The 22333-nt window shown below is 45.9% G+C and overlaps 1 pseudogene; it reads left to right on the forward strand.

Moving 5' to 3' along the window:
- The first annotated feature begins 6493 nt into the window (after positions 1-6493).
- LOC136499738 (putative disease resistance protein RGA3) lies at positions 6494-21944 on the forward strand (annotated as a pseudogene).
- Positions 21945-22333: the final 389 nt, after the last annotated feature.

Genomic DNA, 22333 nt, shown 5'->3' on the forward strand with positions numbered 1-22333 from the left:
TTTTTCCCTTGTAGCACTCCCCTTATTCTATGGTCTATGACCCCACCACCTTCTGGGCGTGTAAGTTGGTAATAGTTGACTGGTTAAAAGCTTATGGTGTCACGACGAAACCGAGGGCTCCCTGTGGAATAGCTGCCACATGGTGACGCTGCTCGGCATGCGCTGGTATCGAGGTTGTTGACCAAGTACCTTTACCAAATTACACCGCCATATCATTTTTGACACAAAATATTCTCTTTGAAAATGTTCAGGTGTTCAAATGGGAAATCCACAATGGGTTGATGCAGAAGTGTTCTCTCAAGGTAAACAAGAGGTGGTTTTCGAGGAAGAAAGTATGACATGGCCTCAGTCTACATGAAAGATGGATGCGGTTGAGTAAAGGAAAGCAAAAGAAGACTAGTAAGGAAAGTTAGCAGTGAATAGTCAGGAGGAATTAAAAAGTCTGAGCGGACATCTTGTCCCAAGCCTTGTGCTTAGTTGACCGCGCTACGCATGTTAGGGTCACTTCGCTGTGTGCCCTACGAACATTGTCTATATTAGGTCCTTAGCTCCCCATTTTCGTGTGGCCGCAGCATTGTGCCGCACTCGCTGTCCTTGAGCACTGTGTGCTTTTCCTTTTCCTGACGTCCGGTCGGCTCTCTACCCTGCACCATCGTTCCTCATACTAGACACCCCCCCATTTCCCTTTCCCTCACGACCACTCACACGCTGCCTCATCGAGCGGACCCCCTCTCCTCTCCTTTATTTCCCCTCCGCCGCTCACGCAGGAAGCGCACCATGTCTGACCTTATCTCCACGGCATGAAGCGCCGATGTATCCCATCCACTCCGCCTCCACTTCCGGTGTGTTGCTCCCCACCTCTGTTCATCTCTATAAAATCCCCTTGGTCCTTGCTCTTCTTCTTCATCCCCATTTCCCCGTATTCGGAGCATAGCTATGAGATCCTAGTCGTCATTGTGAAGCTAGGTTCGTTAGTCGGAGGTGATGGTGTAATCTGAGGAGGAGAAAGGATTTTGTTCTTCGAAGAAGTTTGAGTTCCCTTTGGTTAGTTGGTCTTAGGGTTCACAATGTTTGAGTTCTAGGAGTCCTATTTCTGGAGCATATGGTGCTATGCCATGTTTTGGATAATCATCTTCTTGTTGTTTCTCCATTGTCCTCGTCTATTGCGACTTCTTAGTAGGTCATGGTTGTACCAAGTTGCTCTTAACCATGTATCCCCAGATCCTCGTGTGGTTTAGTATTCAAAGTCATGTAATCTTTCGTGTAATCCTGATCTACGGAATGTAATCGTGTTTCCCCTTTTCTGGTTCCAGTTTCGAATCTCAGGGCGAGATTCTTTTTAAGGGGGGTTGGTTGTAACACCCTAGTGTAATGATCTTATTTAGCGCCGCGATTTAGGCCTAAGTAAAACTTTCGAAACGAGTTTCTCAAATTTTTGATTTAGAACATACATGAAGTTATACGTGAATCCTGTGCGACCTAGTTTTGCAGACTCAAATAAATGTCCAAGTTCAATCACGCCGTGCGTAGAAATATTTAGGAATGTCGAAAGACTGAGTATGGCGAGTAAATTAAGCATGAAAAGCAACGTTTATAAATATAATAGAATCCATTAATAAATAGAACGATATACATATATATATATATAGCTTTTGAATCAAATTTAAATTCAAGCTTTGCTAAAATTCTCCTGTGTAAATTATCTAAGTTAATAAACCGTTAAAGATATGTATATAGGTATATAGACAGTTATCACGATAACTCTAAAACAAAGAATTAGAAGAAAGGGTAAACAGTACTTAGTGTTACACTGTACTAGTTGACCGACTGTTCTTTGGTCTTTCTTGTCTCTGCTCGCCGGTCTGCTGGTCGCTGTTGTCTCCTTCCCACTGTTTTTCCCCATCTCTAGCTTGCTGTTTTTCTTTCAATCAGTGTTTCTGTGCTGTCTTCCGTGTTGCTGTTGCAGTTGACCATGCGTCGGTGCATCTCTGTGGAGCTGTCCATGTCAGTGGACACGCTCTGTCGGTCACCTTGGGCCAGGCCAAATCCTCCCTATCCTCCTCATGCTATTGTCCCCGTCCTTGTTTTATTTTTAGCTGCCAAACCACTGCCATGCCATGTCCACTCCCTGCCTCTGCTGTCTCCAAGTGCATTGTCGAGCTGTCATCCACCTACCGCACCTGCCCATGTACTTCTTGAGCGCTGAGCCCCATGGAGCTCCTTGGCCGCACCACAGCAGTCACTGCCTTGCCTCCCATGGCCATGCCCGAGCCCCACTACCTCCCGTGTGCGCGCACTACCTTCCTTGCCTCGCGCCGGAGTCGCTGCTCCAGTTCCTCCTCATCTCATGCATTGGGCCCATGAAGCACCGGCGCCTCCCCTCCTCTTCTGGCCTCGCGCGAGCTTCTGCCATGGCTGCCAAGCCACCGTCACCTGGCCACAGCATGCGCTCACGCCAGCGCCGCTCCACCGCCGTGGCCAGGCGCACCCGTGCTGTGGTCTCTCCCATGCGTGAGCTCGTCGGCCACGTGGGTCCGTCTGCACCGCCTTGGCGCTACCCCTTCTTTTCCCTCCCTGTTGTTTGCGCTCTGGCCCAGCATGCCGCACCCCCAGAAGCGCTCGTGGTCACGCCGTTTCACCTACGTCGCGATAGCTGTCTCCAGGCACCGTCGCCGCCCGCCATCGTCCGCGTGGCCCCGCCTACTGATCGTGCCGGTGATGCGCCCCATTGCCTTGGCCGCTGTCATCGCTATCCCAGAGCTGTCCGCGTTGCCCCACCTTCGCGCGAGCTCCACGCTGCGCCTGGTACGCCGAGCCCTGTGCACCCATGCCGAACATGGCCGCGTCCTTGCCATGGCCACACCTCATGCCGCGCGAGCACCGGCGTCCTGCTATCGCAGCCCCACATCGCCTACATGGTCCCTACCGTGGCCCCCTGCCTGGGTCGTCGTCGTGCTGCGCGTGCGGCCGAACTGTTGTGCCTCGCATGGAGCCACCTTGTCAGTGCCACAGCGCCACCATCTCTCCCATGAGCGTGCCCCTCAGCCCGCGTGCGAGCACGCCATGGCCGCCGATGTCAGGGTTGCCTCGCCGGTCGTCCGCTGCTCACGGCGTCATTGCCGCCACCACTGGCTGGTGTCCTCCCCTGGTGCTCTGCTTTGGTGAAGAGGAGGTAGAGGAGGGTAAGTATCCAAGCCAAAACATAATACAGGGTCTTTACTGCCAATACATGACTTGAATGAATAGTGTAGTCAAGACTGCGGATCAATTTTGTAAACCTACAGGGACCTTTTTGCATAATTTCACGTCCTCTCTGGATCCTGGCCGCATGGGCTGGCTGTTGGGCCACGGCCTGCACATCTGGCCCGACTGCGCTAGCTTACCGGCCTGCTTCCGCGCGTGGGCCGGCTGCTCGCCCGCGCTGGGCCGGCCTATGGCAGCCGCGTCTGGGCCGCCTACGCGCCACGCTGCGCCGGCTGGTGTCGCCGCGTCTAGGCCGCTGCCCACTGGCTTGCTCGCTGTTCCGCCTAGGCCGCTGGCCATGCACCGCGCCTAGGCTCGCCGCATGCTTGGGCCGGCTTTGGGGCCGCCGGCTTGTGCTGGACCGTCCGCGCCACTGCCTAGGGCCTTGTGCGGCTGTGGGTTGTGGTGTTTTTTTTTTCTACTGAGCTTAATATTTTGTTTAAAATGGCTGAAGTTTGTAAATCCGTATTAAATCAAATAAAAATCATAAAAATATCAAATCAATTTTGTTAGGACTCCTAAAATCATGACCTACCTACTAGTGTAATTTATTCACATAGTTGGATTATATTCTTAGGAGCTATATAATTAAATTGAGGTACTTGATAGTATGTAAAGATAAACTTGTAGGAATTTCTATGATAAATTAGTAATATTGTTGAATCTGAAATTTGTATAGTAGGCTCCTAGCAATATTAGGTACTCACTGTAAATTTTGTAGCTCTGGAATAATTAGTTTGCTAAATAAATAATAATGTCCTATTGCGAATAAATAAACACCGTTGGCTTATATAACTAAAAGAATTGTTGGGAAATACGCCTTATCTGACAACGTGTATATGTAGCCTAAGTACGGTTGTCGTTAGAATTAGCCTGTTAACTCGAGAGGCGTACGTCGTATTTTACGAGTCACGATTGCAGTTGATTAATTACATCTTTGCATTGCATCGCATGCATATCATATATGTACGATGATGGATCAATGGATCAATTGAAGGATGATTGGGAATTCGAAGATGGTGTAATGCTATTCTCTCTAGGAGATAATGCAATGGGCTTTTTATCTAGCTAATGGTGGATGATCAGAAGATGCAGATACTAACTTTTTAATATATCTTACCCAGGCAAGCCTCGGTGCATAACCCCGTACTTTTCTGCAGTTTAAATTATATATGTGCATTAAGTTTTAAGGAGTTGAATGAAACCCACTTGCATATATATCTTTATCCTATGAGTCTTAGTAGCATGACAGGATCGTATAGAATGCTATACTACAGGACTCCGGTAGAAGTCGAGTGATTGCCTGTCACTCGCGAGAGCTAGGAAATATATTACTATCACTTGGAAAATATAAATGGTGGAAAGGAAAAATGGTGATCGGACAGGGATATGATTTGGGTATTGGTGAGTGTAAGGAGTTGTGTCGCCGTGGACACGGGGCATAGCATGGTTACACTATTTTTCCATGTCTAGTTGGTTAAGGACCGATCGTTGCATAAGACTCTAGGTAGGTCATAGACTTATTATCCTGAGCACATACTTGTGTATGGGCGCTTGGAAAACTTGTTGCTCTCTTGTCGTGGATCCTGGCTCTTTCCGGACTGACTATTAGGGGTTTATTTTAGTGGAGGAGGTCCTTGCACCGCACTGAGTCCAGGACTCAGGGGCGGGGGCTTGGAGTCTAAGTTTGGACAGGGACCTAGACACCCGGGACAGGAGAGTGATAGGTTGGTCCTGCTTGTGCCTAGGGTACATGTGGGACGTGTGTTTTCGGGGTACCCAGCTAGGGGCATTGATTCGTGAATCACCAGGCGATCTGGTACGGCTTGTCTATGATTTAGCATCGTAGTAAGAACTGAAAGATGAAAGATGGAAGATGGAAGAAGGGAATTTGATTGCTTACCACCTGCTTGAAAGTAGCACAGGTGCTTACATAGAATGGTTAGTTAATGAACCAATGCTGGCTATTAATAAAAATCAAATATAAGGACGCACGTTTAGTAATGCTTTCTGCAAATGCTAATAAACCCCCAAGCCAGATAGACTTGCATATCCTTAGAGTCTTTTCTTTTCTCCTGTCGGGTATGTCTTGCTGAGTACAATTGAGTACTCAGGGTTTTATTCCCCCTGTTGCAGGTGACAGGTGGAGGCTAAAGCTGAACCTTTGTGTGTGGAATTCCTCCTGGTGGGCTCAGCGAGGATTTCCTTTACGCTGCGATTGTAGTTGTTATTTATAAATCTCACCAAAAGCTTTTATAAACGAAAGTATTATAATCTGTTGTTATAGTTTATATATCAATGCTTCATCATTTCATGAATAGATATTTATTTCCGCTGTAATTCTGATCACATGTTTTTATTCTGCTGTTACATTAAATTATTCATAACTCTGAAAATATAATTACATTCTTCTGTTATAGTAATAAATATTATACTCTGATATTGTACTAAAAGCGATGTAAGAAATGGTTAAGAATGATGTAACTTTTATTCTCTCATTTGTGATCCTGATGGCGAAAATGTGGATTTTCGGGTTCTCCCCTGGGGTGTGCCCGACGGAACTGAGTAATTTAGTGTTCTCCTTTGGGTGCTTAGTGTCTAATGAAAGACGAGCACTCCTGGGAGGCATTAGATTAGACGGTTCTGCCAGATGTCAGCTCCTGCAGAGTAAGTGTGCCCACTCCATCGTCCACGCGGTGCTCTACAGTCTCACAGTCGGCGTCGTGGGCTCTGCCGCGCCACCGATCTTGGCGTGGCACTGGTCCTGCCACGTCAGCGGTCAGCTATTTCGGTCGTCTCCACATCAGCCCGTTGTCACGTCACCATGCATGGCGCGGCACAGGTATTTAGCCGCGCTAGGGCAATAGGCGCGACCAAAAGTGTTAGTTTTAAAAAAAACCGACAGTGTTAGATTTAGAATTAGTTTTCAAAAGGTAAAACAGGAATAAAAGTTTGGTTGGAATAAAAAAATAATTAAATTAGAGAGAAATAAAGAGAATCGCATTTCAGCTAGTGTACCCAGTTTTATAATGGCATTCTAGCGAAATCTGTTTGCATGATGGTAAACGAGTGAAGCCCAAATCTGATGATGCAAAATTGCCATTTTCTCACTTAGTGACGGTTGTTTCGACCAAAGACGCAGCGTTATCCTTTACTTGAGGTTGCTAATCTCCTTGCACTTTGTTTGTTTTGTACAATTTCTGATTTTTTCAGGGAGCTCTCCAGAGTCCAGATACGGTCAGCAATCACTCCCAGGTGTTAAAGAACAGCAGCGGCTCGAGCTCATTATTGCTATTCACCTCTTCTCACAGGGGTACCCAGGGACTGGGGGCGATTCAGAGCTGTGCAGCCATGGCGGGAGTAGCGGGACTACTCACGTCAGCTTTAGTAAAGATCGTGGGCGATAAGCTGGGTTCCACCATCGGCCAGCAAGCCAATTTGGTGTGGAACTTCAGCTGCGACCTGGAGGACATGAAGGACACCTTGGAATCCATGGCGGCAGTGCTCAAGGACGCCGAGAGGAGGTCAATTAGGGAGGATTCAGTGCGCCTGTGGCTGAAGCGCCTCAGGAACGCCGCCTTGGACATCTCTGACATGTTGGACAAATTTGAAGTCAGCTCTAAACTAACCCACGGAAAGGTACGATCAGAGCAATGCACAATGCTATATATATAGGAGATATAGGTTTATTTAGGCATAAGATGACATGGGATGGTATCATCCCTGCTTTTTTTATGGACTAGGCACATTTAATTCCCTCGCTCTTAGGACGGGATTCAATGGCTCGGCGTTGTATACCTTGTCTGTTAGGTCTGTGACCACAACATGTCAATGCCACAAGTTAAGTCATGTCACATTTTTTTTTTCAACCGTTTGGTTTGATGCCACAATTTCATAGACTCATTTTCTTGCCAAATTTTGCCTACAAGTGCGGCTTCAATTTTGCTCGCTAAACTTTCTGTCGTAGCCACCATTTGCCGAAGGTTTGGCACGGCAAATTACAGCACCAAACAGACCATCCTTTGGAAGTTGAGCCGGTGGACTAGTGAGCCAAATCAGCTTGTGCTCGCCTGGCCTTGCAAGGCAAGTTCTTTGTTACCTATGCCGACTGAAGCGAGGCGAGGCTATATTTGCCTAGTTATCAACGGGGTGTTTGGACAAAATCTTTTTTATATTGAGCGTGCGTGCGTTGCTACACTATGGAGGAGATGCACGCTCGTGTATGACACCGAAATTAGGGGAGGGAGCGGTGGGTAGAGTTGTTGATGAGGTCGTCACGGGCTAGGCAGAGGTGGACGAGGCGACGTCTCCGGATTTAGGTTAGGATTTTAGAATTCAAGAAGACTCCATGACCAATGGGCCAGGCGGTGGTGATGGGTTGAGGGGTGGCGAGTGGGCGGTGGGGGACAACTAGTTAGGTGGAGCTAACGCCAGGAGTGAGGAGTTACCAATGAGGTTGCCGATTAGAATTAGGGAAGGGTAGGGAAGAAACAGCAGAGGGTGGACAACGGACGGGGAGGTCACTAACTGAGGTCACAAGGGGCAGAGCCCAATAGATGTAAAACTAGGCTCCTACCCTCCTTACCCCCAAATCAATTTCTCAAAGCCCAATAGTACTTTTGGCACAAGCGGATGAAAGAGGACGTCTCCCAACAGCCACCACTTGCCGCCATCCCCCATGATACAGCCTTGGTCCCCCTCCTCCTAACCAGGGATCTTGCTGGTAGATAGAGGAGCAGGGACCTAATCCCTTTTCTTTTATAGTTTTAGGTTAGGTTTGCTGATCTTTATTAATTTAGGGTTTGTTTTTTTGTGTCATCAACAAGGTGGTAGCAAAGATGATGTTTTGGAGTAAGGTCTCTTCGTCCTCTTCCTACCTCGACGACGTCAATCTAGTGTCGACAAAGGGGCACTGAGTGTTTGGTGTGTCAAATCTATTAATCCTCTTAAAATCTTGGCATTTGGTTGCTTATCAGAGGAAGTAGTTGGTTGGCTTTCGATGCGACAATCACAACCTCTTCTTTTGTTCTACTCTACAGCAAGTGTGATCTTCATGCTTAGTTCGATCATCAATCTCTTTTCCTAATTCTTGTTCTTGTTTCTTAAATTTGCCTCCCCTGTAATTTGCTTCACTTTCTGCCATTGGATCACCTTCAGTCCGGTGTGTTTGGTTCAAGGGTCCAAGTGGGTTGGGATGGGTTCAATCCATTTTCTAGAGTGTTTGGTTTCAGGACTAGTGGGTTGGGCTCATCCCGCATAGGGAATATTCCCTCTAAATGAGGATTCACGCGGTACCTCTAAATCGGAGAAATTATCTCGACCCAGATGGACGCCTGTCGGCTCCTCCATTGGTGAGTGCGGGCGCAGAGGCTACTCGTGGGGCTTCTCCTCGCTGGCGAGGGCAAGCTCCGGTGCCCATGCATGTTGGCTCGGCATGACTTCTAGGGCCCGGCCATGGTGTGGGGTGGCACATGCGGGGCGAGCCTCGGGCATGGTGTGGGGTGGTGCAGCGTGGGGCGACCTCCGACCCTGACCCTCGGCTGCGCAGGGCGAACCTCGACCCCCCTAGGCATGGTGGCGTGGCCTCATGGGGCGAGTTCCAGCCCCTAGCCATGGCTTAGGGTGGCGTACTATGGGGTAGCGCGACGCGGGCGAGCTCAGGCCCTAGCCATGGCGTGGCGTGAGCTCTGTCCATGGCAGTGCGATGTAGGGCAACTTCATCGAGACGCACGACTCCTGTTGTAGGAGGAAGAACACATAGGAGTGGCTGACAGCATGGGCCCATGATGACAGCTGGGTCCCATGATAACCAGCAACTAATGGTGTTGAAAAAGTTATCCATTCCATCCCACTCTATCCCTCGCACCAAATAAAAAATGAAGTGGCTCCACCCTTTAAACCAAACACATATTGGGTTCTAACCCAACCCTTAAAACTGAGATAGGTCCGACCCATTCCACGTCGTCCCGAAACTAAAGACACGCTTATCAAGGTTGAATAAGGACATTAGGTCCGAAGAATGAGGTTTGGCCCTCGAATTAAAATCAGTCTTGATTTGATACCAAAAATTGAAGGGCCAAATATGAACTAATCATTAATTAATGAATGCCAATTAGTCCATCTAAAAAATTGGTAGTTAGAACCACTAAATTAGTTCATGATTAGTCCATCTTCAGTCTATCATCCAACATTGTTCATGCTGCATTGTTGCGTGTACTATGGGCGTGATTGGTTGCTCCGAGCTCGGTCATCCAGGATGAAGGCCCCATCCAGGCTCTTCCTAGCCCAGCTGACACCGTTCACCCTCTTGTGTTTGGTTGCACTTGAGGCTTGCGTACTGGATGACTTCCTTCTCGTTTGGTTGCCAGCATGGAGCGTTAAGTGGTATCAAGTTGTGCCCCTAGCTCTATTTTGTTTGTCGCACGGCAATAGGTCTGGGCACCAAGGTATGGTTTTGGTGAGGTTACCACACTTCTCAGGAAAACAAGCAAGATAGAGGATTTGTTTGCCTCAGTTCAATGTGCCTTTTCATCGACAATGATCTTGGAGCATCTAATGACAAATTTGAACCATACAACAGTCTGGGAATATAATAGTTAACAACATTAGGTCATAGTACCTCACAAGGTCATTGTCATTACAAGTTTGCACGGCACACTTTGAGCATCACAGGCAGTTGTAGCAATGAGCAAGAATGAACCACATGAGCACCAGCAAGAAAAAAGACTACACCACAGCCACAACAAATAACACCAGTGTGTTCCTGACCACCTTTGGTGGAGGCTTGACAAAAACTTTGTCATCTTCACAACCCATGAACTCCAAGTATGATGCTTCTGCCTCTTCTTTGATAGGGAAGCTCTTGTAGTTGTTGTTTTTAAAACCAGTTACCTGGGCATTGCATCTAGCCTAGGTTACATATACCCTAGGAACCTTATCATGGTACACAACATACCAAGCCATGTGTAATAGAACTGACCAAATTATAAGAACGTAAGTACAAAAACAATCACCGAAGTGATTAAATTCCTGTACTTAAGCTCCCATAATCCCGGTAGTTCGGAAATCACGAAGGATTTCAAACAACTCCCGACATACAAACCAAGACCGTAGTGATTCAACACAACACATCATTCGTTACAACATTTCACAAGTGGCATTCGGATTACATCCATCAGAGTTCAAATAAAATATTACAAACTAAGTTCAAATTTGCGGAAGCAACATAGTTTAGTACATAACTTCATAGTTTCAAATACATTGCCAGATCTTAGTCATGTCCCACCAAAAGCATCTTCAGGTACAAGAACTAGGAGAGACCGTGCCCAACGATCTAGTCTTCATCCCCAGCTAAGAGAAGGCAATACTTGCAGCAACCAAAGTAGAACTGGTCATCTGCAACAGGTGGGAGATAAACCCTGAGTACGAGAAGGTACTCAGCTAGACTTACCCGACAAAACCAGAAATAAAGGACACCAAGGGTCATGCAAGGCTTATGAGGTGGGCTAGCTTGACACAGTTGCATAAAAGAGATTATGAATATAGTGACCAATTTAAACTTAGCATCAAGTTTATCATCATTTACCTGTCCACTAGATTAGCACCTGTACTAGAGCACTCACTTATTAGGAGCAATCAATATTAACCATAGCAGGTATAATAATGCTATCATCATCATATCATCATTCCTGAACCATTATGTTATTTAGTGTATCTACTTTAGAGATAAGCTCGTCAAGTTCTCACTAACCGGTGAGAGACGGTGACTCGAATTGAATTACAACTCAGCTGAGGGGGTATTCCTAACTCTCACCCTGGCATACTTTGCAAGGGTAGCCGTGGGTCACCTTTGGGATAACTCAGGAACCAAATTCGTGGGTTCAATCAGCGCCAGCACTCTTAGGGATTACCCTTCTGCCAGGATGATCAGGACTTTTAAATCACCTGCCCTTGGACTCACGCCTACGGCTCCCTTCCGAGGCGTACTTTATACTTATCGACTCCCGGCCTGAGGTGAGCTACTTGGCTTCGTGGTCAGTCTCCAGACCCAGCCAACTAAGAGAGAGGCATGCGTTCAACATGAATAGGAAAGGCTCCAAGATTTAGTCCTTAAGCAACACAGACAGAGTCACTGCAAACCGGCAAGCCTCTGCCCGGTCTTCAATTCAGATTAAGACAGGTTCTTTTCCACGATAGCAAATATAGCCAACCATGCCATATGTATATCCCTATAGATCGTAGGTGATAGTAAATCACCTGACTTCTACCACGTTTAAGCAGGGCTAAGCACTACACGAGCCTGAGCTACATAGGATTCAGGGTATCAATATCTAGACAAGGATTGGATAACCAATGTAGCAAGTGTTTGCATCCAACACCTAAACTTAATGCAACAATATATATGTAACAATAATACTTTAATTGCATTTCGGAAATTAGGAGGCTTAATATGCTCCGGGGCTTGCCTTTCACAAAGTTGCATGGACGGTGATCCGGGCACTCAACGGCGACCTCGTCTGGCACTTCTCGTGAGGGCTGCACCTCCTGAACCTCCGGTGTTGGCTGCTGCTGCTCCCCGCTTGGTTCCTCGAATTCCAGCAGTGTCACTCCTTCCAGTACACCTATTGCATGCCGATGCACAAGATAAATATCATGGATGCATAAGGAATGACATGATGCTCATGATGAATGGATCACAGTAAGTGTTTAACAAAAACATCACTGGACACTCGTTTACCGATTAAGAATAGCTCTATTCAAATCACTTTAAAACATGTATCTACTTAACTCGAAGAACAAGATCAACTTACCTAACTTGCATAACCTAAGATAAAGATGCTCATCTTCAGTTAAAGACTTAACACCTAGGAATATTACCACAAGCTTAGGAATAGTAAAGGCATACTTAAATCAAAAGTTGAGGTTTCATATGCAAACGAGCAGTTCCTTAATTCAATCACAACAAGAGTTCTACAATTTCAAATGACTTGCAAGAGGACATTCTGGAAAGCTTAGGAAATTCTCTACAAATCATTTATAAACATCAAAGCATGATTCTTACGTTAACCAATTCGAATTCAAGTAAATATAGAATCTGTTCAGAAATGGCAGGTTTACTAAATTAAATATTTAGTGATGATGCAAAAGCATAACTGGACCAAACCAAGTTTACCAACTTGTTGTGCATACCAGAGGAACATCAGAAAGAGTAGTGCCAACTTCTAAATAAATTATTTAATATCCTTTTCTAATTTATTTAGTTAATTAGGTGATTAAAGCAACATATAGTAAAACTATATAGAAAAATCTACAAAAATTACAGTAGCTACCTCATGCTTCACATAGACTACCATAAACATTTCAAAGCAATTGGACAAACAGAACTTGCTGTATCAAAAATAACAGATGATAGGTCTATTTCTAGCATAATTAGGAAACCCTATTGAAAAGTGTCAAGCAACAGATTTCACATTTTTCCTAGTATCATTCTAGCATAAGAATAGCACTCACCAAATTTTACCTTTACTGGATCTATAGAAAAATTATGAAAATTCACACAAGATCCATCCATGCAAACAAGAGAATTACCTAACTCCTACATACAGTGTCCAAAGTGTATGAAAATGTAACTACAAGCTATTCATGATATGAGCAGTACACCATAAAAATTTCATGCCATTTGGAGCTACACAGAAAAAGATATAATTACCCCTATTTTCCACATGATTAAAAGAGATAATTAGCAACTCCATTTTTCATAACAGAACATGGCATAAATTATATTTTTAATATAAACTAGACATTACCAGGAACTCAACAAAACTGGAACCACATCATTTGGATCTACCAACCAAGAGATATATATTTTTTAATCTGTACACAAATCTGTGAAAAAGAATAAAACAAAACAAAATAGAAAACCTAACCAGTTACTGGTGGGCCGGCCCGGAAAAACATGGCGGCCCGCGACGCACGTGCCCGGAAAAGCACGGCGCGGCCCACGGTCGGCTCCCGCCTGCACGCGTCAGCTGACAAGCGGGGCCTAGCTAGTCAGAGAGACAGACAAGGGAGGGGAGAAGAACGACGGCGGTAGCTCATCGCCGGTGGTAGCTTCGATGAGGCCACGGGTACCAGCGTGTTCACCTCACCCGTGCACACCTAGGGGTACCATCAATTGCAGCAATTTCAGCGGCTAGGGGAAATGGCGACGGCCATGGCGGCGCACAGCCGCGGGTTGGCCAGCTCCGGCGAGCCGACGGCATCACGGCCCTAATGGTCTACCCTACGAGCATCAGCATCACTCACTAGACCAAGAGCAAGGGAAAGAGGGGGCAGTAAGAGGCTCGAGCGGCACAGCCATGTGCAAGCTCGGCCGACGGCGGTCATGGCGACCCGGTGGAGCCGCCTTCACGGTGAGTTCTACCTGAGGCGAGGACGAGGTTTCGGTGAGGTCGAGGACATGGAGGAGCTCACAGTGGTGTTGTGGTTCAGAGGAATCAGACAATGGCGCTCGGTTAGGTGTTTTGGCTCGGCGGCGTCACGGTGTTCCCGGTCGCCGCGCTCGCGTGGAAAAGGATGGCAGAGAGGAAATGGCGAGATGAAGAGGGAGTGAGCGAGGCGCTGACTTTCATCTGGGAGCACGACGCGCGACATGGAGGCGCTAGCAGAGCATGCACACCACACGGTGGCTAGCCCCTGAACCGGTCGGCCACGGCGTTCTCTGAAGATTTTCTGAAACGCCTGAATCGGAGTCCGGTGGCACGACTGACAGCGTGACTTTGGTGATCCATATCTCCCAAACTATGGCAATCTGGTTCATGGTGCAGTTGACAAAATTAAAGATCTAAGTGAGGACTACAACTTTGTCAATTGGAGCTTGAGTTGGTTCGGCCTGGTTAGGGAGATACAAGGCTCCAAACAATGATACAAGAAACTGAAAATCAACTCTTGGACTTAGAAAAATTCTAAGTGTAGAATTCAACCCCAAATCTGACTTGCGGGCCATGTTTGAGCATGTTCTAGCCATTTTCATGAGATGGTCATATTGAGACTTTTGTTTGTTGATAAATTGGCTACAACTTTAGTAAAGGGTGCACATCTATGCAAGGTCTCTAGGTTGGACTTTTTAATCAGTCAAACAGAGTCACTCTATGGGTCATTCTAAGTCAAACCTCCACCTAGAGGGCAATTTAGTCATTTTGATCCACATGAACAGTGTCCCATCAATTACCCTAAGTGTAGTTAAGGTGTATTAGACCATAATTAACCACTCTACACAAGTGCTACACCAACTTATAAGTATCACATGTGATGAAACAACAAAACACTCAATTTACCCTAATGTTGCAATTCCATGTTTCACATGTTTCATGACTTTGTTGTAATTTTAAACTTGTCATATTACTACCATGTTGCCATGTTTCAAGGTATGAGAAGCTCATGTTGCATTCACATGTTGCACTAACTACCATTCACAATCAATCAAGTATGAAACAAACATAATTGAGAATGTTGCATATACATGTTTCCATAACAATGACATGATGAGGTAGATGATGCACATGTTCATGAAATGAAATGCAATTTTGTGGGAGCCAAACACCTAGGGTGTTACACCATGTGCCCATTAAAAACACATAAAAGCAAGTATAAGATATTGATAAGATGAGGGTTAGTTCAATCGATTTACCTCAGATTTAATTGTCTTTTCATTTGACCTTGAACTTGGAGCTTAGAAACATAGACAGCAACAAACCTCAAACAGATAGTAGAAAACCAAGATCATGACCGGCATAAAACCATGAGAGACGTCCAGCCCAGCCATCAGATCATCACAACCGTCCAACTATTGCTTGGGCATGGATGTTTCTCATGGTTTGATGACAGCCATGACAAGCATAAGTAGAAGATAGAAAAAATAATGCTCCAGTACCTCATAAGTCCAAGGTCATCAGTGTACATAATCCATTACTCAAACTGGCACTGTTATCTTCATAGGCATGAAAAGGATCTCACAATTGTATCAGCCTTAGTTAAAAAAATGGTTGACATCATAGGCACAAAAAAATACAGGCCTTAGCTAACTGCAAACTAACTTATGATCATCTTGCAAGCTAACTGCAATCATCCCAGGTGGCAAATAAGAACACAAATTGCTGAGGCAAGTTCATGGCTGCCATGGAAGCGTGCGATACGTCCATCCCAGCCATCAGGTAGGCATGCCTACAACAGTTGCTTGGGACCAACAATATGCAAGAACATGGCTACTTGTTCTTCAACAGATGCATGTATGCTGTCAGTGACAAGCTCTCTACTATAGAAAAAGGTCACAAAGTTGGAAAAAAGGGGCCCTCTTTATTCTAAGAAGGTTGACACAGTGCACATCATCAAATTCATAGATGTATCTAAAGTTGTTCATCCTCTGTTTGTCCCTCTCAGCCATGGGACCATAGGTGACTGAGCGGGAATCTTCAACTCTCCTCCTAAACCACATGAAAACCAAGCAGCCACTGCAACAACCACAGCAGCGGCAGCTCTGCGCCTAGCTTCAAAGGCCATGTCTACCAACAAGATGGAGGGCAACATTAGAAAAAGAGCATGCAATATGGGTGTGTACTGCTTAGCAAGCAAAAAATCAGAGAAAATGAACTATGAAAGACGCAGCTGCCACACCAAAGGGTGCTCCTCCAGCGTATACTATTACACAATCAACATCACTGACCTCTAGGCACTTTGCTTAGTGTGTAAAATAAAATAGGCATCAACATGTACAAGATCTACAGAAAACATGAGGTATACACCAAATACGAAGCATCATGTATAGATCTGATCTAGGAACAGGTATATCAGGTATAGCATCGCACAGATCTGAGGATGTCAAACCAATAACCGTAATTTCTTGGCATTGTAAGCAAAATCCACAGACAAATCATCAAAATCGACACTGAAGAAGGAGGAGGGGAAAAACGTAGGTGGCATATACCGTCGAAGCGCCGGAGGACCAAGAGAAATCCGCCGGCGGTGGTCGCCTCGGTAGGGCTACCGAGGTCGAGGAGGAACTAGAGGGGAGTTTGCACCAGAGTTATGGCGGAAGGAGAGGCGAAGAGTGAGGGCGGTAACTCTAGCCATGACCCGCGCGCTATATCGTTAGGATGGCCTCATGTCCCACGCTCTCCGAAAAGGTTCCCACCAAGCACCGCGTGAGCCTGCACCAAGAGGGAAGTGAGGATCGAGAAGACGGCGCCGTCCGAGATGGAGGAGGGCATATGCACGAGAGGAAGCAGAAGAAAAATATGAGTAGGACAACCAATATACGAACGAAATGCACCAAAGGGTGCGGAATGAGCCATACGACGGCCTGGTTCGGGTAACCAATCACGCCGCATGCTGCTGCTACCTGGCTGCTGCAACTGCAGCTTGCAGATAAGCTTCAGCCAGCACAGCCGAGCATTTCATCGAGCATGTCATGAGCGCCACCCTGTTTGTTGCCACGCACAGAGAGAATCGCCCGCACCCTCTCCTGGGACGAACATGCAGATCGTTGCAGGGACGGACCCACAGGGTATGCAGGGTGGGCCACCGCATACTCTGGGGTCCGCCAATCATAGAGATAGGTAGAAATTTTTAATGTAAAAAAATAAAAAAAAGAAAATTTTTACCGAATTACATAAGAAATTTTTTTGCTGTGTATATTCAGAGGTAAAAACCTAGGTCCATCCATGCATCGTTGCAACGTAATTAGTGGCTGCGAGGCGCTGGGCACGATGCCGTTGCCCATGGCCCTATCCAGCACTCCAGTGCCTTGGGCTTGGCCAGAAGCTGTTGACAGTGTGGAGAAGCTACGGTTGCTAACGGCGGAGCGTGCGGGGACTGCTGCCGCCGGTGGAGCGTGCGGGCGGCTGAGTGGCTGGGCCTGCTACACTGCTGCTGTTGTGGCCATGGCAGAGTGGATGGATCTGGGTTCGTCTGGTGCGTTGGGGATGGGAACGAGGCCAGTAAGGAGGAGGCGGAGGGAGCGATGGCCATGGCAGAGGGGGTTTTTTTCCCCTTCTTGAACTCCTTTTATCGTAACTATGAACTTTCAATTATCTTGTAGGCTGTGGGAATTTTCTCATGTCTTAACCTTGCACCCAAGCTTAGCATGGCAAATAAAATGAGGAAGATGCGTGACTAATAAGACTTTAGTATTTCACCCATCATCAAAACTGGTTTTGCATTTTTACCATCCGCAAAATAGTTTCGCTAGTTTGCCATTATGAAATGCAACCTGCCGGAATGCCATTTGGTGACGTTAGATCTAAAAAAAATGAAAAACGAAGTTTTCTTCCACTCCTACCCCTGCCCTGCTTTCTCCTTATACGTCATCGTTCCGCGTTCGTGGTCAAAATGGATCGACGCAGCAGGTGACACCGTGCGGCACCTCCTCGGTGATGGCATCTTCGGCGCCGACGACAAGGTGTGGAGGAGGCAGCGCAAGGCGGCCAGCCTCGAGTTCCACTCAGCCAAGTTCCGCGCGCTCACGGCCAGCTCGCTCGTCGAGCTCGTGCACCACCGGCTGCTCCCGTGCTGGCCGACGTGGATGCATGACGAAGACGGACCCGCTCCCCCTCTGTGCTCCGTGGCCATCGCGATTGGCTCGCCTTCCGGCGGGGGAAGCCGCGGCGTCGGCACACCTGAACCTCAGGTGCAGGGCTTGCCGGGTTAGGCCGACGACGGTGCTACTCGTGCCGTGGGAGCACATCTGCCTCTGCGGGCACTGCTCCAACTCCAGTCGCGACGGCGTGGCCATTGCGTGCCCGATGTGCCGTGGCGTCATCGGCACATGGCTCGCCGAGGCTGCCCCTCGCTGATGGCCCTCGGTCTCACCGTGCCCGTTCATGACCGAGTCGATGGGCAGGCCCCCGAATACCCTCGCCGGGGCTAGGTCGTCCACCTCGCGACTCTTGTTGTTGTGCTCGCCGACGCCGAAGAAGCGGCCTACGAGCCCGGCGGCCCCGAGGTCCCTGCTGTAGCCACCATGCCTCGCTGGTGGGGAACACGACTCTGCATGGCGAAGGCGAGCGGGCGGTGCTGCCGTGGGGGGCGGGCGGGCGTCGCTGGAGGCTCGCGGCGCTGCCGTGGGGGTGCGCCCGCTCAGAGAAGAAGCGCTCGCTCGATCCGTTTCTCCTCCCTCGGTTCCGTCCGTCCGTGTGCTCTCACATGAAAGAAGGAAAGGGCAAGGGGTAAATGTGGAAGAAAACTTCGTTTTTCATTTTTTTTAGATCTAAAGTCACCAAATGGCATTCCGGCGGGTTGCACATGTTTCATAATGGCAAACTAGTGAAACCATTTTGCGGGATGGTAAAAGTGTGAAACCAGTTTTTGATGATGGGTGAAATGCCAAAGTCTCGTGACCAACTGAGAAAAATCAAAGAGGATCACATGGATTTCAAATTCGAGTGTTACCAAAGGATTGACATGGACCATCATTTTACTGACAGAGAAACAACATCCAAGGTCAATGAAACAGGCATCCTCGGGAGAGACAGAGAAAGAGAGTCATAAAATTGTTATCGGCAAGCAACGATAAAGAAGGCCCTATAATTCTTCCCATCTTTGGGCTTGGTGGCATTGGCAAGACGACATTGGCACAACTAGTTTTCAATGATGTTTATTGCAAGGGTTATGACCATCGGGTATGGGTTTATGTGTCCCAGGTCTTTGACTTGAGAAAAATAGGTAACACCATAATGTCTCAAGTATTAAAAGAAGGAAGACATAATGGAGATAGTAGGGAGTTCATATATCAACGCCTTCAAGAATTACTAGATGATAAGAAGACACTTATTATTTTAGATGACCTGTGGGAGACAGATGACTCTCAGTTGAATGAGTTGAAGCTTATGCTTAATATTAGCAGCAAGATGAAAGTCTTAGTCCCCTGAACAATTTGTACCATTACTCCATGCAGGCTTAGTCCCCTGAACAATACGATTTGCTGGGATATTATCAAGAAAAATATTAACTTTGAATCTAGAGAGGACAGACAACAGTTAAAGCAGATTGGTCTGGTGATTGCAAGTAAGTGCGGAGGTGTGCAATTAGCAACTCAAGCACTGGTTATCCAAAATGAATCTTAAGCAATGGGAAGAAGTTAGCAATAGTGATATATGGAATGAACCATTTGCGGAAAAATCAGTACTGCCATCCTTGAAGTTAACTTACGTTGCTATGCCACCGTATTTGAGGATACGCTTTGCCTATTGTGCCATCTTTCCAAGAGGCCACATTATTGCTAAAGATAATCTGATTCACTAATGGATTGCACTTGATTTCATCAATCCATCAAATATGTTTTCCATCATACAGCTTGGTGAGAAGTATGTGGGGCAGCTCTTAGGCATGTTTTTTCTTCAGCATTCGAAGTTGCCAACGGTAAGCTATACACTTCCTCAACAGAAAAGTTCATTCTTTTTCTTTGAACTTCTGTGTCCTGAATCATCGAAGTATCAAAATTTTTTTATCAAAATATCCTTATGATTCTTTTAGGTAGTATAATGATAAGTATGTGGGTGCAGCTTGAACACTTTGATTTTCTTTTTTTCTCGAACTACAAACACTTTGATTTTCACATGCACATTAATTAGCAGTGTATATATTATGGAAGATTTTGCATTGCAAGATACATTTTATTTGCATGGTAGAACAGTTCATTTCATTAGTTCTTTTTTTTGAGTGAAAAATACAGGGAGACGCCCACTATAAGTTCATTTCATTAGTTGTTCCCATATTTCGGTTTTCTTTGGCAACATATACATTAATCTGACCTAGCGAGCTAGTTGGGCCAAAAATCTGTAAGGATACATGCCCTCAATCACATAATATTTGTTTGGTCCAAACGTATACATTAAATCCCATTGTTGTAACTAGTTAACAACATTTTCCCATGAAGTAATATTTTTTCTTGTCTTATACCATATAACTACCTTTGAATTTTCTATATGTATATGTACCTGATTAAACAACATGTTCCCAAGCATTGATCTAATTGGGTGAGTGAATAACAGAACTCAAGGAATATCAAATATAGTATGATATTTTTCCACCTTTTACCGAATCATATGACAGCTTTAACATAGTTTACAGAGTCATGTAAAAAAAATTCTGATGGATCTATTGCACTTATTATTTCAGAGTACTGCTCAGAACAGCTCTGTGCTCACCATGCATGATCTAGTGTATGACCTTGCAAGATCAGTCATGGATGAAGAGTTGGTGGTCTATAATGCTGACATAGTGAGAAGTACGGTGGATAGAAAGTATTGCCATTATGCATCGCTCACAAATTGTTGCAAAGCATTGAATATATCGACCGCATTACCTGCCAAGTTAAGGGCATTGGTTTTTCAGGATTGCAGAAATCTGGGCATCCATGACGGTTCGTTTTCCTTTGCCAAGTGTTTGCATGTTTTGGACTTAACTGAATCCTCAGTGATCAAGTTTCCAACATCTGTGGGCCAACTGAAGCAACTCAGGTTTCTTATTGCCCCTAGGATGAAAAATCTGAGTTTTCCAAATAGTTTTACTGGACTCTCAAAACTACAGTACCTGAGCATTCGTGGATCATCGATGATTTCATCAATGCCAGAATCAATTGGCAATCTTAACAATCTTATGTATCTTGATTTGTCAGGTTGTTCTGAAATAGAGAAACTGCCAAAATCGCTTGGAAATTTGAAAAACATGGTGCATCTTGATTTATCTGCCTGCTCTGGACTTAAAGCCATATCAAAAGTTTTGTGTGACCTCACCAAACTACAGTACTTAAATTTGTCAAGCTGCTCCAATCTTGGAAGGCTACCACAGGATCTAGGCAATCTGACAGAACTCCAGTATTTATACTTGTGCGGCTGTCTTAAAATTAGTGTATTGCCAGAGTCTCTTGGGAAGCTCATAAATTTGGTGCATCTAGATCTGTCACTGTGCTCCTTTGTGATGCCAGAAGAATTGGGTGGCCTCACCAAACTCAAGTATTTGAACTTATCAGGAGGCCTTAATTATGAGAGACAAGCTAAGAAAAATATTGATTATATCAGCATCCTCACAAACCTTGAGCATCTTGACTTGTCTTGGAATTTTTTCGTATCTCTACCGGAAAGCATTGGTAATCTCAAAAGGCTACATACATTGGATCTCTCAGGATGCAGAAATCTTAGTTCCCTACCTAACAGTATAGGCTCAATCGATAGTCTGGAACTGCTGGTGGTTAACGATTGCTCATAGAGTTTGAAGGACTACATCAGGAAATCTGGGCTCAGATGTAACCCATTATCCCACTTAGTGGTTCGCCCAAATGCTGGTGATTCTGGGCGCAACCTTCATCAGCTTGAGGGGATAAATCCTTCTGAGCTTCAGATAAGCTATCTCGAAAATGTAAGGATTCCAGGAGAGGCAATCGGAATTGAGTTGTGCAATAAAGAAAATCTCTCGAAATTGACACTTCACTGGACTATGGACAAGGATGTCTTGGGAGCACTAGTTCCACCGAATGGTCTTAAGCACTTGGAACTGAACGGATATAGCAGTATAAGCTTTCCAAATTGGTTCATGGATATTACTCACTATCTCCCAATTCTTGTTTCTTTTAAGTTGAAGAATCTACTGAGCTGCAGCAGTCTGCCACCACTTGGGATGTTACCAAACCTCAAAGAGTTGTATCTTGAAAGGTTGAGCAGCGTTGCAAAAATCGGTGGGGATTTCTGTGACCGCAAACGAGCATTCCTTCAACTATCAAGATTTACCGTGTTGAAGATGCAAAGACTGGAAGAATGGACGACGACATACTGTAGCGAGGATGGTACAGAGGAGTTCATGTGCCCTGTGCTCGATGAGCTAGTTATAAGCAATTGCCCGAGATTGAGGTTAAAACCATGCCCACCTATATTTCGCAGATGGACAATCTCTCACAGTGATGAAGTGCTTAATTCAGGTGATGAAGAGGGCAACTTCAGCAATTTCAACAACTCCACACCACGAACCAGGTTTTTAGTTTGGAGCCAAAGTTATTATTGTGGGAGTTGGAGGCTGCTTGGCCACTTACCTACCCTCTAAG

This window comes from Miscanthus floridulus, chromosome 13, assembly GCF_019320115.1.
Source record: "Miscanthus floridulus cultivar M001 chromosome 13, ASM1932011v1, whole genome shotgun sequence".
NCBI classification, from domain to species: domain Eukaryota; kingdom Viridiplantae; phylum Streptophyta; class Magnoliopsida; order Poales; family Poaceae; genus Miscanthus; species Miscanthus floridulus.